A 13,692-nucleotide genomic window follows, 5' to 3' on the forward strand; every position below is an offset into this window, starting at 1 on the left:
CGACAATAAAATGCACATTTTAAAACACTGTTCACTGTAGCATGATCTGAATCTATCTCTCTTTCAGCAGCACATACGGGGAATGTATTAATCTAGAAATAACCATGTGGTTGCTAGTGGAAAAAGAAGCAGCAGAACGCACAGCAGTAGAGAGAGAGATTGAAAAGATTTTTTTTTTTTTTAATCTGTACCTTACCGTGTTGTAAACAACCGTTTATTTACAAAATGAGTTTGAGCTTACAAATATGTCAGGTCTACCCTGGTATGTGAATTACATAGTTTTGCAGCAGTGGAATGAAATTTTGCAGCCAACACCCTTCACGTCTAACTAGTTTGTGCTGAAACAATTTGTCAGTCTTATTTAACTATCATTATTTGCTGCAGTACAAGGAAATTCTAACTGATGCAGGTTAGACTTCTGCTGTCAAATAAAAGTAGTAACAGCTGTCTTTCACAAAATACACTAAAGCTAGCTTGCATCTTCCCTGCCAAAACTAATCACATATTCTAAGGATGTCCACGTGCTGTTATGTGTCTCTTCTTCTGCCCCTGAAAAGTAGAGCTGCATTCTCTACCTCAATGTGGGTAATTTCCCCACAAAAACAAGGTTGTTTTTTTTAAATGGCATTCAGGGTTACAGAATGGAAAGGAATCCTGTTTCACTGCAGCCATCTGTTCCTAACACAGAGATGGAACGGTGTGACAAGATGGAAGTTCTCTCTCCTGTCTCCAACCTGCTCCCTCTGTAACTTTTTTAAATACTATTCCAGTACACTTTAAACGTTACTTACAAAAGCCAATATACCAGATGTCCTTGATTGTCCCACCTGCTGGCTGTGCTGACACTCACCATAACTGATTCTCCTGTCCATCCTCTCTTATATATGCATACATAAGAAAAGGCACTGGGCAGTGTGCATGACATCCTCTCTTGGACACTGTCCGGGGTATGTGAGGAGTGATAGTTGTTTGTTTCAGAGCTTTTTATTTTAGTTCTAGCTGCACAGCCTCGTGTGCTTTGGTCAGGAGGTTCCCTGTTGGCGATACCATAATAACCAACTTGGAACCCACCACACAAGCAGGATCTGGTCTGGGAACTGAAATGCGAACAGCCTTAGCTACTCAATATGAGCTTCCTCTGCCTAGGGAAAATATATAACCCCTGATCAGTGGCTATACATCTTCCTCACCTGTGCTCTGGTCATCCGGGGCACGGTTTTCACACAGCTGTACCCACCTTGCTTTGTCTCTCATACAAGCTTTTAAATAATCATATGATGAGCTCTGGAAATCCTGGTTTCTATCTCTGCTTCGCCTGAGAAGCAGGCTACACCGTGCAGACTCTTCTGTGGCACACAGCATAGCTTAAACTTGTTTACTGCTTCTATCAAAGCCTATTGACAGCCTATCAGAAAGCCAAAAATACTTTTAGTTTTCCCACAATATAAAGCAGATTGCCGCTATTCTTCTCATCAAATCAGGTACCCTGCCAATGAAACATACAGGTTTCTCCATGCAATCTTCAGTCAGCACTGAATCTGGCTGCTCAGACCAAGAGTTACAAAGTCAAAGCCCCATAACAGGATCATTGTGCACATACAGCACTGTACAATCAAGAAATATATGTTTAAAAAAAAAAAAAAGATACTGTGTCTTGCAAACAAACATTGTACAAATAAAACTTTGCATATATTGGAACATAAAAACTATCAAAATTTCCTATTTTTCTGATATATCTACATCGTACCCCAAATAGTCCCAATATGTACGTGTAAGTACACCAGGTTGTACTTATTGTCCATTTCATTATCCACAAGTACAGACCAAAGTCATGTATATAAACATGTTCTACATATAAATATCCAGTATCTTCAGTCATTTAAATTGGAAACTACAAAGCAAAAGTTATGTCTACAGTTGCTTGTAGTTATATCCCTAGTTCTTTAATGACAGATTTCTTTTACAGATGAGATCAAGTTCTACATGTTTGCAATTCTACACTTTTTTCCAGCTGACTACTCTTATCTGTAAACAACAGATTATTAAGACTATTTTCCCTCTTTGCATTGACTTCCTATCCCCATCACATCTCCCAGAATTTGGGGAATGGACCCAATCCTCACGTACCTTGAAGAGTCCAATTATGGTACCTATGAAGAGAGATAACCATGGCAATTAGTAATTAACAATTTGTTCAGAAAACTATCTGGAAAAGGGAACACAGAAACTCATGAGTGAACAAGGAAGATCTGTCTTGGTTCAGTCGTTGTTTGGACAATGATTTATTTGGTTTTGTGGGCATGTTTGCCATGCTAAAGCTGCTTTTATGATCTCTGTTTCTTGAGATATCTGAAAAGCTAAGTCTGATGCAAAGACTTGATGGATGTCTGCCTAACTAATGCATGTAGCTATTACTTTGTATTTTCCTTCTTTATTACATTTTCAGAATCAAAAGGAGATAAGCATTACCACGAGCCACTGTTATCAATATCAAGGAGACATACACACAAAAGATGTTTGAACAAAATGAAATTCTACATGTCAGTAGTAGACAAGCTGCTGTTGGAAAGTGCCAGATAATTAAATTTTAGAGAGAACCACAAATTTTGGACCTCTCATAGTGATGAGATCTGTCAGACACAGATAAGAATTCGTATTTTAAAAATATACAAGGTTTCATATCGCATCTTTTTTTAACGTGAGAACAAAATAAACCCGTTGTTTGTGCCAACAGTTCCAACCAGTTTGTCATGCTGTAAAGAACAATGCATCACTCTGGTTGGGCCACCACCTTTCTGACACTGAGACAGAAGTTATAAATAATAAAGCAGGAATTGGTATTCACCCAGTTTACCAAAGAAATAGTGGGATAACAGCAGAGGATTAAGTTATCTCAGGACAGTGTCCTAACCAATGGTCCAGAGAACAGGCAGCCCCAAAAGCAGAGGTGGGCACCAGAAGGGATATGGCAGATCTGCCTGACCCACACTGGAGACCTGGCCGTCCTCCTCCCACCTGCCAGGTGAGAGCCTGCCAGAGTCCAGGGCTTGCCTGTTCTCTGGCACCCATTTCTCTCTTTTCCACGTTTTACACATCTGGGACATACAAATTTTGGATTCAAAGTGATATGGAAAGCAAATATTTTTGAATATTTTAGAGGAAGGAAAATTTTTTTTTTCTTTTCAATGCCATATATGAAAGCTTACAGGCAAAATTCTGTCACACCACAATCTGCGCAATGAACTTGCTGCGTTGCATGACAGATGGGCTCCAAATTGTAGTGTGGCAAAAAAAACCCCAAACTACTAGTTTGCATTTCTAGTACAAATTTTCAGCCATACTTAATATCAGTAATGGATAAATACAAAAACATAACATAGAAAATAACGTAGCTACCATAAGCACAGCCCTGCTGGGGAAAAAAAAAACCAACTCCTTAAAATACATGATGGGATTTATTTGGTTTATACTTACAGAGGCATTTAGAAAGAAGAGCTCCTGTGCAAACAGTATTAGTCTACTACTGGAAAACAGGTATCTGTGAGATCAGGTTAGGAAAAAACCCCTCAAGTTTTCAAGACTATCCTGAGAAAATGACCTTTGCTTTCACTGGCTGCTTAAACTGTTTGAGAGGCAACTTGGTGTACGGGGCACAGGTGCCCAGGCGCTGGCAGCGGGGGCTACAGGGGCCTCTGTGAGGAGAGGCAGGGGCTGCCTGGTGCTGGACACAGCCGGTTCCCGTCAGCTCCAACCGACCCCCCGCAGGGCACAGCTGAGCCCCTCAGCCAAGGTGGTGGCACCTCGGGGAAAGTGTGTTTAAGATGGGGCAAAAACACTGCCTGGCAGTGAGGAGTGAGGGAAAAAAGTGTGAGAAACAGCCCTGTAAGCACCAGGGTGAGAGAAGAAGGAGGTGCTCCAGGGGCTGGAGCAGAGATTTCCCTGCAGCCCATGGAGGAGACCATGGTGGCGCAGGTTGTCCCTCCATCCGTGGAGGACCCGATGCCGCTGCAGGTGGATATGCCCTGAAGGAGCTGCAGCCCATGGAGAGCCCACACTGGAGCAGTTCTTGAAGGACTGCAGCCCATGGAGGACCTCATGCTGGAGAAGGGGAAAAGTGTGAGGAGGAAGGAGTGTCAGAGACCAACTGTTATGAACTTGACCACAACCCTCATTCCCCATCCCCCTGCACTGCTCAGTGGAGGGTGGCAGAAGAGCTGGGAATGAAGGAGTGAAGTTGAGCTTGGGAATAAGGGAAGAAGGTGTTTTAGTTTTTGTCTTTGTTTCTCACCATCCAAATCTATTTTAATTGGCAATAAATCAAATTAGTCTTCCTCGAGTCTGTTTTGCCCGTGACGGTAATTGGTAAGTGATCTCCCTGTCTTTATCCTGACCCACGAGCTTTTCCGTCTTACCTTCTCCCCCTGTCCTGTTGAGAAGGGGGAGTGAGAGAGCGGCTGGGTGGGGGCCTACTAATTTGGGTAGTCCAATCATACAAAAGTGACAGAAGTCCATTCTTCATTACCGTGCTAAGCACACTTGCTAATAGTGAGATGAGCAGTACTTGCTACATAGAAAGTAAATGGTGATGTCAGCACACACTGCCCCCAGCCACCTTCTGTGAAGGCTCAAAGTTCTGGAGTGGTTTCAGAAGCTGCTTAAACTGATTTAAGGCTTTGCTGCTGCCGAAAGAGAAGAGATCCTGCCCCACTTCCCACATGCACATCACTGCCCTGTTCCTTGTGTGGCAGCAATAAGGCTTATCTGGCTGAAAACTACTCTGATAACCTTTAGTGCTGGAACAAAAAGGGAGCACAAGATCATCACTTCCATCAAAAATGTGGGTTTACGCTATCATGAAACTACACCCTTGGACTGTTTCAGGCTCATGATTCTAATGTACCTCAGAAAATAACTATCCTTATTAGACTTGGATCACAGTTCTTCCCCTAACTTTACACTGGGGTTTCTTAAAATGTCCATCCTGATTTATTCAGAAGATGGTCAGAAATATCCTGTCAGGTTGGCTCCTGTTTTGAGCCAATCTGTCACAAATTTTTTTCTACATCACTTGACCAACTCTGTCACAGGACCAGATGACTTTCTGAACCAAACTAAATTTATGGTCTACCTAATCTTGTATCCTCTTTCTGAGAAATGACAATATCAATTATTTAAAAAAATGTGTGCGACCTCCTGCAGTAGTTATCTGGAACATAATTCATTCCAAGAAAGAATATCCTACCCACTTATACATTTATTTTGCCCTGTATGTGATTTTTTTTTTTTTCTTCCCCTTAAAATCTTGCAAGAATTTACTGTTACGATTCTCACTGCCATATAAATTCAAAACTGTTTTGAATTTTGCCAGCTTCTTGGCTTCACCCTGTAGTAATCTGGTGGGCCTTTTATCCAGCCAGTTAAAAACCACAATACTTTTCCCAGGTATGGTATGCACTTGTAGGTGCATACTTTCCCTGTAAATCTAGTTTTTTCCCCAAGTGGTTTTAGTTTCTTTTTTGTCTGCCAAAAAGGAAAGAAAAGTCATGTCCCCCCCGCTACATAAACATATGCAGGAGAATGAGCATCTATTTTCTGACCATCCCTGATGCTGAGATTGACTGGGAGAAACAGCAAGGACTCCAAGTACCACCTCTGGCTCAGTGAGCCGACTGTTTGATTGTTCTCATTTTGTTTAACAGCTTATGTATAATTGCTGCTGGTTTAGACTGTAACACAATAAATGCAGCGCTGTAGGAAGAAAGAAGCCTTTTTTGCACCAGCAATTTTATTCTCTTTCTTATAGGGAGAGTAAGACCTGCACTTGACTGTATTACTTCGTGAAATTTTATTTTCTCCCAGAAAGCCTTTGGTATGTCTGATTCATCCTCAATTGCCAAAACCCAGAAATCTCATTGCAGCCTGTGTTGCCAGTATAAGATAGTTGAAATTACTTTCAGCTAAGGAGGTTATACACATTTTAATAAATTTCAACAAATTAATTAAAGTAATTTTTGCATTTATTGTTCTCCCTATTTTTAATGGATGCATGCACCAGAGATCTATGTAAAATTCAATTTTCACTGTTGCTTAATGGTTTACCTTTAAGATGGGAATGATTACAGGAGGCAAGATGTATCCATCTACAGCCTAGGGATTTTAATTTATCAGTGGAATGTTGGCTCCCAAAAGAGGTATGAAGTGTTAGTTCAGAAAAAAGGAGGTAAAAAAATACAGGAAAAAGAAAAAGAAGTTGTGCAAATATTTATATTTTCAGAGACAGATTTACAGTCTGTCAACCTTTGCCCTGAGACAAGTCTGCAAACTGTGGCAACATTGTTCACCTGTAATTTTGGTGTTCATTGCAACAATGCCTTAGTCCCTGATTCTCGAACAGTCCCATGATAATATGTGAACATCTTTCCAGTAGATAGGACTTTGCTGACCATAAAATATAGAAGCGTACTAAAATTATTTAAAAGACAAATAAAAAAACCTGGAATAAGTTGGGAAAGCATAATTTTTCTCAACCAATTTAGAGAACACATAGGTAACATCCTCTACCTTGTGGGGACATATTTTACATTGGTTTATAAGGTATTTTCTTTTACTGAGGTATGCTGAGTATAAGTCCTAAAACTAATCACCAGTTTTCTCCACCAGCCAAACTCACTGACTGAAATGGAATTTTATTTGTAGTCCTACATGCTCCACCACAGTTAATGGAGTTTTACAAGCATGAGAACAAAACTAGGATTCCAGGATTTCTTCTTGTTTTCATAAATGGGCTAGAAACAAAATACTGCTAAGGCAAGAAAAGGGGAAAGAACTCGTGAGAGTTTTGCTGACAACTGGCATGGTTTCTTGAATAAAATGGGGTCAGACCATTGAGACTGGTTGGTCTGGGGCCCCCCGATTCTGGACCCGTACTATTTACAGCCTTCCTCTGTGCTCTGTGGAGATACCCTCAGTGCTGACCTGAGCACCACTCTGCATTTCTAGAATGTCCAAAGCAACTACAGTGGAAGTAATAGTTCCTGAAATAGGAGAACTGCTTTCATTCTTGTTACTGTCATCAAATACAAGCAAAAAATAACACCAAAATCAACCCACCATAAATATTTCTAAATGGAAAGTAGTATTAGAGATAAATTGCATCTAAAACACTTAACGATATATTTTTACCAATTTAATAGGTTTTTTAAATAGGAAGACTCCTTGTAACACTTAACGATCTGCAATTATTTTGTATTTCAGTAAGCACTTCCTAATACTCAAGAAGTCACAGAAGATATTTCCTACTGACTCCGTTTATTACATTATCCCCTTTAACCCAATTTGTAATATATTATATAGACATCAACAACACTGAGAGACCTACCAAACAAATTCTATGACCTGGGTGACAGATTAAGAAGCATTTCTAGTTCAGATTTGTGCATCAGATCCTCAGGTTTTGTCGCATCCTTAAGTTCCTGGTGTAGATTTTTTTAAATTCTCCTGGATTCATTCTTATTCCATGTTTGCTTTAATTTGCTTTTCCACTTCATATTTACCTTACAGACAACTTCATTCTATTTCACATTCCTGTGAACCTTATTGTAGCTCATGGGTATATGTGGATAATCTCTTTAGCAGCAATCCACCTCAGGGCATGAGACAGTCAAATGTGCATGCAAGTCCTTGAAGCTATTGTTCAAATGGAAATTCAACTTTCAGATCCCAAAACATTTGCCTTCATTTAAATCAGTTTGAGTTATAACATTGGTGACTTACTCCCAGACACATTCATAGACAGTATTTCATATTCTCAGAAGAAACTGTCTGTAACTGAGACACGCACGATAGTGAACAGAGATGGAAATTAATTTTATCACTGTGATGAACACACTACTACTTCAATCAAAATTCATTTGCAAGTTTTGGTGGAACAGGAACAGATGCAGGGGAATTAGAAAAGAAAATATTTTTTCAATCTCTCTCTCCCTCCTCCCGCCCCCTTCTTCCACATTCAGCACAGAGCTGTACTGTGTTTTATTACTGAAAATAAAAGGTAGGCTTTAGGGAGAATGACAGCCACTGCTAAAGTCACACATTTAGAGTTAGTCTCACAACAATCTGCTCTACAACACAAATGAATAGTATTATTCTTTCCAAGTGAGTTATTTTCTTTGGGGACAATTTACTTTGAGGACATATTGCTTTGCATTTTCATGTGGCTTTTCACTTGTTTTGTGAACTTTCGTTGAGAAGTGCCCTGACATTTCATTGTCTTTATATGTTGCTGCTTTTCATTTGACCTGTGAACGATCTCCACTTCCACAAGCTCTCTGTGAAACATCTGCACAAGCAGAAAAAGCATAAAAAGCTCTGACCCAAATGAAGCCTTGAATCCCTTGCAAGTACAAACAATTCATTGGTACGGGAACTGTGACATGCAAACAGAAGCCCTGTAAATATCTTCAGACTATGCAGAAACTCTTTTCCTCTATTAAAAGGAGTGGTTTTAGTGTAATGTTTCACTGAAATTGCATCAAGCCTGGCAATTATAAGGAATCTTAAGAGAACAAGATTGTTTCTCTTACTCTCCTCATCCCTGGAGAAAACATCAAAGCGACTGGGTGAAGACAGCCTATCTAGGCTATAGCAAGCAATGCTACTTAGATTTAACAGATTCAGAAAAGTATCCATGCAATTTCCTAAAAACAGCTTCTTTGATTAATTTCAAATAGTTATCAAGTCAAGAAGTACTGAAACAAAGCTAAAATGGGTAGTAATAAATTTTCACTGTTGATTGCCGAAACAAATATTTTCAGATAAAGCAGTAACAGTAGCAGTATAATGAATTCATTTCCAAATGTTGTACCACCAAAACAGAGTAGCAGTGAAATGACCTTAGAACATCCCTAAAAAATACATGTTCCTTTTCCCCTTACAACAATAGTTAAACAGAGATGTAAATTAGAGGAATGAAGAGAACATTTATTTACTAATATCTATGAGCACTGTGCATTTTTACTAATTGTCTTTCAAAAAAGAATAATAGTCTCTTACCAATGTAATTACCTTACAGGAAATAAAGACTTCCTTAGTAAACATATTTATATCTGGACATTATTGCTCTCTATTAATACAATCGTGACATAAATCTCATTTCTGGCTCCTAAAATCAGAAAAGTCAAAATACAGGATCTAGAACGCAAGACTGATACTATAATCACAGCTCCTAATTTCAATGTGCTGTCTACATCGCTGGTACAGGAGCTTATGAAATGACTACAGAAGCGATGTGACTGCCTGGTGGAGACTGAGGTGTACAAGCATTAACTCAAATGGAACTCATTAGCTAAAGAGGCACAGCAGACATTATATCTACAACCTGAAAAATCACAGTAATGGAGTATACGCACCTTCCACTGCTTAAGATACTCACAGGCAAAAATATAAGAACACACACTACTGAATGTATAAATCAAAGAAAACCTTACGCAGAAGTGATCTGTATAGTGGTGCACAATGGCAGATGCCACAGCATATTTTTTTATGATGCAAGGCTGCTCAAGATCATCTATGGATAATGAACCATGACAGCTTGGGATTTGATAAAACGCAAGTTGATGGTGAAAGAAAGCAAAGAATACAACTACTATCTGAACAGCCAACTAATGCGTATAAACTGGTTTTTTTCATCTTTAATGTCAGTATGAAATATGATGTATTACCACAAAATTCTATGTTCACTAATCTAATAGACTTTACATCAGAAAACGCTATTTCTTTAAATTATTTAGTACCTCCATTTTATTTCTTGGAAGGCACCATGCATTAAAGCATTTAATGGGGTATGGAAGGTTACAGAACCCATGTTTGTTTAAAATACCTTATATGATTGGCATCAATGCAGTTTTCTTTTCACAGGGAAATCTTGAATGAAGGCTCTATCAGTCAGTTTCTAGTTTCTTCAGAGCTCAGAAAAAAATCCCTTTTCTCCCTTTAAGAGAAAGACATTCCATATAAACACTTGCCAGTACCTATGCAGATGTTTTTTTCCATCTTTGCCCACAAACAACTGCTGCTTAAAAACTCCTTTAATTATACTTGCTTTGTTCAGCGCCCTTCAGCTGCTGATTGCCAGAAGTTGATTATCATGAGAGTTAATCAGATTGTTAAGATACACAGAAAAAAAATACATGAACAAGTTTTCTTCATCATGGACTCATTTGGACTGTTTTCTTAGTGTGCTCCGATATTACATATTTCTGTAGATTTCATCAGTGAGCCAAGTACGGTGAACTGTAGTGATCTCACACACATCGTATTTTCCTACTGTTGTATCCCACAAGGTTCCTTAACTTAGCATGCTCAGTGAATTCATTTGATACCAACAAGACATGGATTTATACTTGCACATTTTTTTAATTTCTATACACAACCAGACAATTTCAAAACAGCTTGCATTAAGGGGCAAAAGCAACACAAGTCAATTAAATCTTAGACTCGAATAATTTCATAGAACTATTCAGATTATACTATAGATTTTTTTTTTTTACCCCCTTTCTCAGCTCTTCTCTTTTCCTTCTATAGAGTCTCCTATTCTGATAAATTAAGAGAATTCACATTGCTTTTTCCCCACAGCTATGACTAGAAGCTCCAGTGAAGACTGAATGCTTACTGTGCTGGAAGCTGTTTGAACAAGACTGTTAGAGATCTTCAAGATTTTTATAAATCAAATCCCCGAGACAGGCAAAGGATAGGAGTAAAGCTGTATCAACATATTTGTTCCACAGATGGAAGCTGAGGTACACAAAATTAAACAATATGCTGAATGTCACACAAGGAGTCCGGTTTAAGGAACCTTCTCAGCCTTAAATGTCTTGAATCCTTGCCCAATACCTTAATCATACACCATAAAAGCTGTCCTCAGTCCCCATATCTTATATGTAGTGCTTTTGATTATTTTCCTTAGTAAGAAATAGCGTCATTATTTCATTTTGCCGGCCTTAGTAATATTTAAAACAGCAAATGTTCTTAGAAATATCTTTTTTTTTAAAAACAACAAAAACATTGCATAATTCAAAAGTTCATTAAAAGTATTTTAAATAGTTTGGAAGCTCTCATTTTTCACTACTTAAGTACTTAAGAAATCAATATTGTTAACCACAACAGTAAAAATGATGGAATTTTCTATAAATGTGGATACCTATAACTTGCCTTCTAATTTTTTAGGGAATAAAGCCCATATCAGCAAGGTGCATTGCATTGAATTTACAGTCACCAAAGTCATGGGGCAACAAGAATTTACACCACCACACAATGTGCCTTTTCCATCAGAAAAGAAAAGAAAGGCTAAATCCTTTAAATGACTCCAGGACCTAGGGTTTTAATGAAATAAGTATCAGGAAAAGCTGGTTAAAAATGTTCCAGCTTTCACAGTGAACAATTATTTTGTACCTTGTGGCTGTCTGGATAGAATATATTTATTTATCAAAACAACAAAGTAAAATTAAACTCATTAGATGCAAACCACAACATTAATAAAAGAACATCGCTGCAATGTCAAGCACTCAAAGTTTAATTCGGTCTCTTTCTGAGGCTTTATGACAGTCTCCGAGTCACATATTTTTTGTGGGAACGATGCTTATCCAGTGCCTAGGTCCATTTTTTTTTAAGGAATTTAAAGGGTCCACCCCTCCTATTCTGTGAATGCTCTATAATTTATATACCATATAGAGTATATTCTTAAAATAAAATTATGATTTTCATGGTGAAATTTTTTGAAGATAAAACCAACTGATTTTTTACACCCAATAATGGATCCTCTTTTTTTTCCCCTCTTTTTTTTCTTTAGAGCACGTAGTATATACTGTATGTTCCTATATACCCAAGCACAGCTCCCACTGAATTCCATTTTTCTGCCTTCCTGGCTCATTTCTCAACCATTCCCAGTTCTCTCCAGCTAGGATTACTGGCTGATACTAATGGCAGTTATGTTGGCAGCTTGACATCTGCTGTCCGGATATCCAATTCCTTATTGAATCTGTCTTCCCTAGAGCTCCCTGCCAATTCTCACTCTTTTTGTCTGGTCAGTCCCAGTTTCTCACTCCATGTCCAATTTTTATTTCCCTTCCCATTCTCCAGGTTGACTATTAATCCACTGCCTTTGCCCATCATGCCTCAGTCACTCCCTCCTCAGCCCACCACTGACCATTTTTCCCCCATACTGGTACTCTTCTGTCCACTGGGGTCCCGGCAGTGTCCCAGCTCTCATTGCTGGGGCTGGTTCCTTCCCATCACACAGAGGAGTTATCAGAGCCATCACAGGAAACTCTTTTTCTATCTTATTCATCTTGCAACATGAGTATATTGAGTTACTCCATGGGAATGCCACAAGTTTATCATAGCCTTAGGAGTTTCGAGAAGCTTGAGCACACTCAGCAATGACTGCAAATGGAGATTTTACATCTTTGGCATTAACAGATCTCTCTCTCCTCTGTGAATTCTGATGCTTTTAAAAAGGCTTATGATTTTGCTAGTTCTAGTGGATATTCACATAGATGGCCACAAGCACATTCTGTTCAGAACTGGCAACCTCACTACTAGGCAGAAAAACTAACTCCACCAAAAAGGAAACTCTCAAATATGACACTTCGTTTTGTGTCGAGAGCTTAACTGTGTTAAAATACCCTTGTTAGAAGCAAATATTTCTAAGGAGACAGCAGTTAGCCTTTGGGAGTCAGGAAAAGACAGATAACTCAATCAATAAAGTAAGTTTTAGTATGTTAATAAAGGTAACAGTGAAACATGATCCATGTTTCAACAAGAATTTTCAGGTTTTCTTAGAGATTTAAAACTACTTTTTACAAGTCCCTTGGGGTGTAGAATGAACGTCTCTCACTTATTGGATGAACAGTGCATAATACTTTGTGTAATGAAATTAAGCAGCCTGAAATACATGTGAACATGACTAATGAGACCAAATGCAGCAGGAAAACCAAGCAGATGGCTTGAGCCTCCTGGAACAGAATAGCAAGGAGAGATCTGAATGTTTTGTTTTTTTGCAGGACACATACATGTGCTGGTTTTGGCTGGGATAGAGTTAATTTTCTTTACAATAGCTGGTATGGGCCTGTGTTCTGGATTTGTGCTGAAAACAGTGTTGATAATACAGGGATGTTTTAGTTATTGCTGAGCAGTACTTACACAGAGTCAAGGCCTTTTCTGCTTCTCACACCACCCCACCAGCGAGTAGGCTGGGGGTGCACAAGAAGCTGGGAGGGGACACGGCTGGGACAGCTGACCCCAACTGACCAAAGGGATAGTCCATACCATAGGATGTCATGGCCAGCATATAAAGCTGGGGGAAGAAGAAGGGGGTTGTTTGGAGTGATGGTGTTTGTCTTCCCAAGTAACCGCTACGCGTGATGGAGCCCTGCTTTCCTGGAGATGGCTGAATGCCTGCCTGCCAATGGGAAATAGTGAATGAATTCCTTATTTTGCTTCGCATGCATGCGTGGCTTTTGCTTTACCTATTGAACTGTCTTTATCTCAACCCACAAGTTTTCTCACTTTTACTCTTCCAATTCTCTCCTCCATCCCACTGTGGGGGAGTGAGCGAGCGGCTGTGTGGTGCTTAGTTGCCGGCTGGGGTTAAACCATGACAATACAGAAACACAAATATAATCTTTGCATTTCTGT

At 39.1% G+C, this 13,692-nt stretch overlaps 1 protein-coding gene across 1 annotated transcript in view; it reads right to left on the reverse strand.

Moving 5' to 3' along the window:
• The window catches only part of SYT1 (synaptotagmin 1), a 375,273-nt gene that overhangs the window by 280,320 nt on the left and 81,261 nt on the right, over positions 1–13,692 (reverse strand). The window contains exon 2 of the mRNA XM_050892070.1: positions 9,878–9,988. The gene's annotated coding sequence lies outside the window, so the exon portion shown is untranslated. The remainder of the gene's footprint in view (positions 1–9,877; positions 9,989–13,692) is intronic.

Source organism: Gymnogyps californianus, chromosome 1 (assembly GCF_018139145.2).
Source record: "Gymnogyps californianus isolate 813 chromosome 1, ASM1813914v2, whole genome shotgun sequence".
NCBI lineage: Eukaryota > Metazoa > Chordata > Aves > Accipitriformes > Cathartidae > Gymnogyps > Gymnogyps californianus.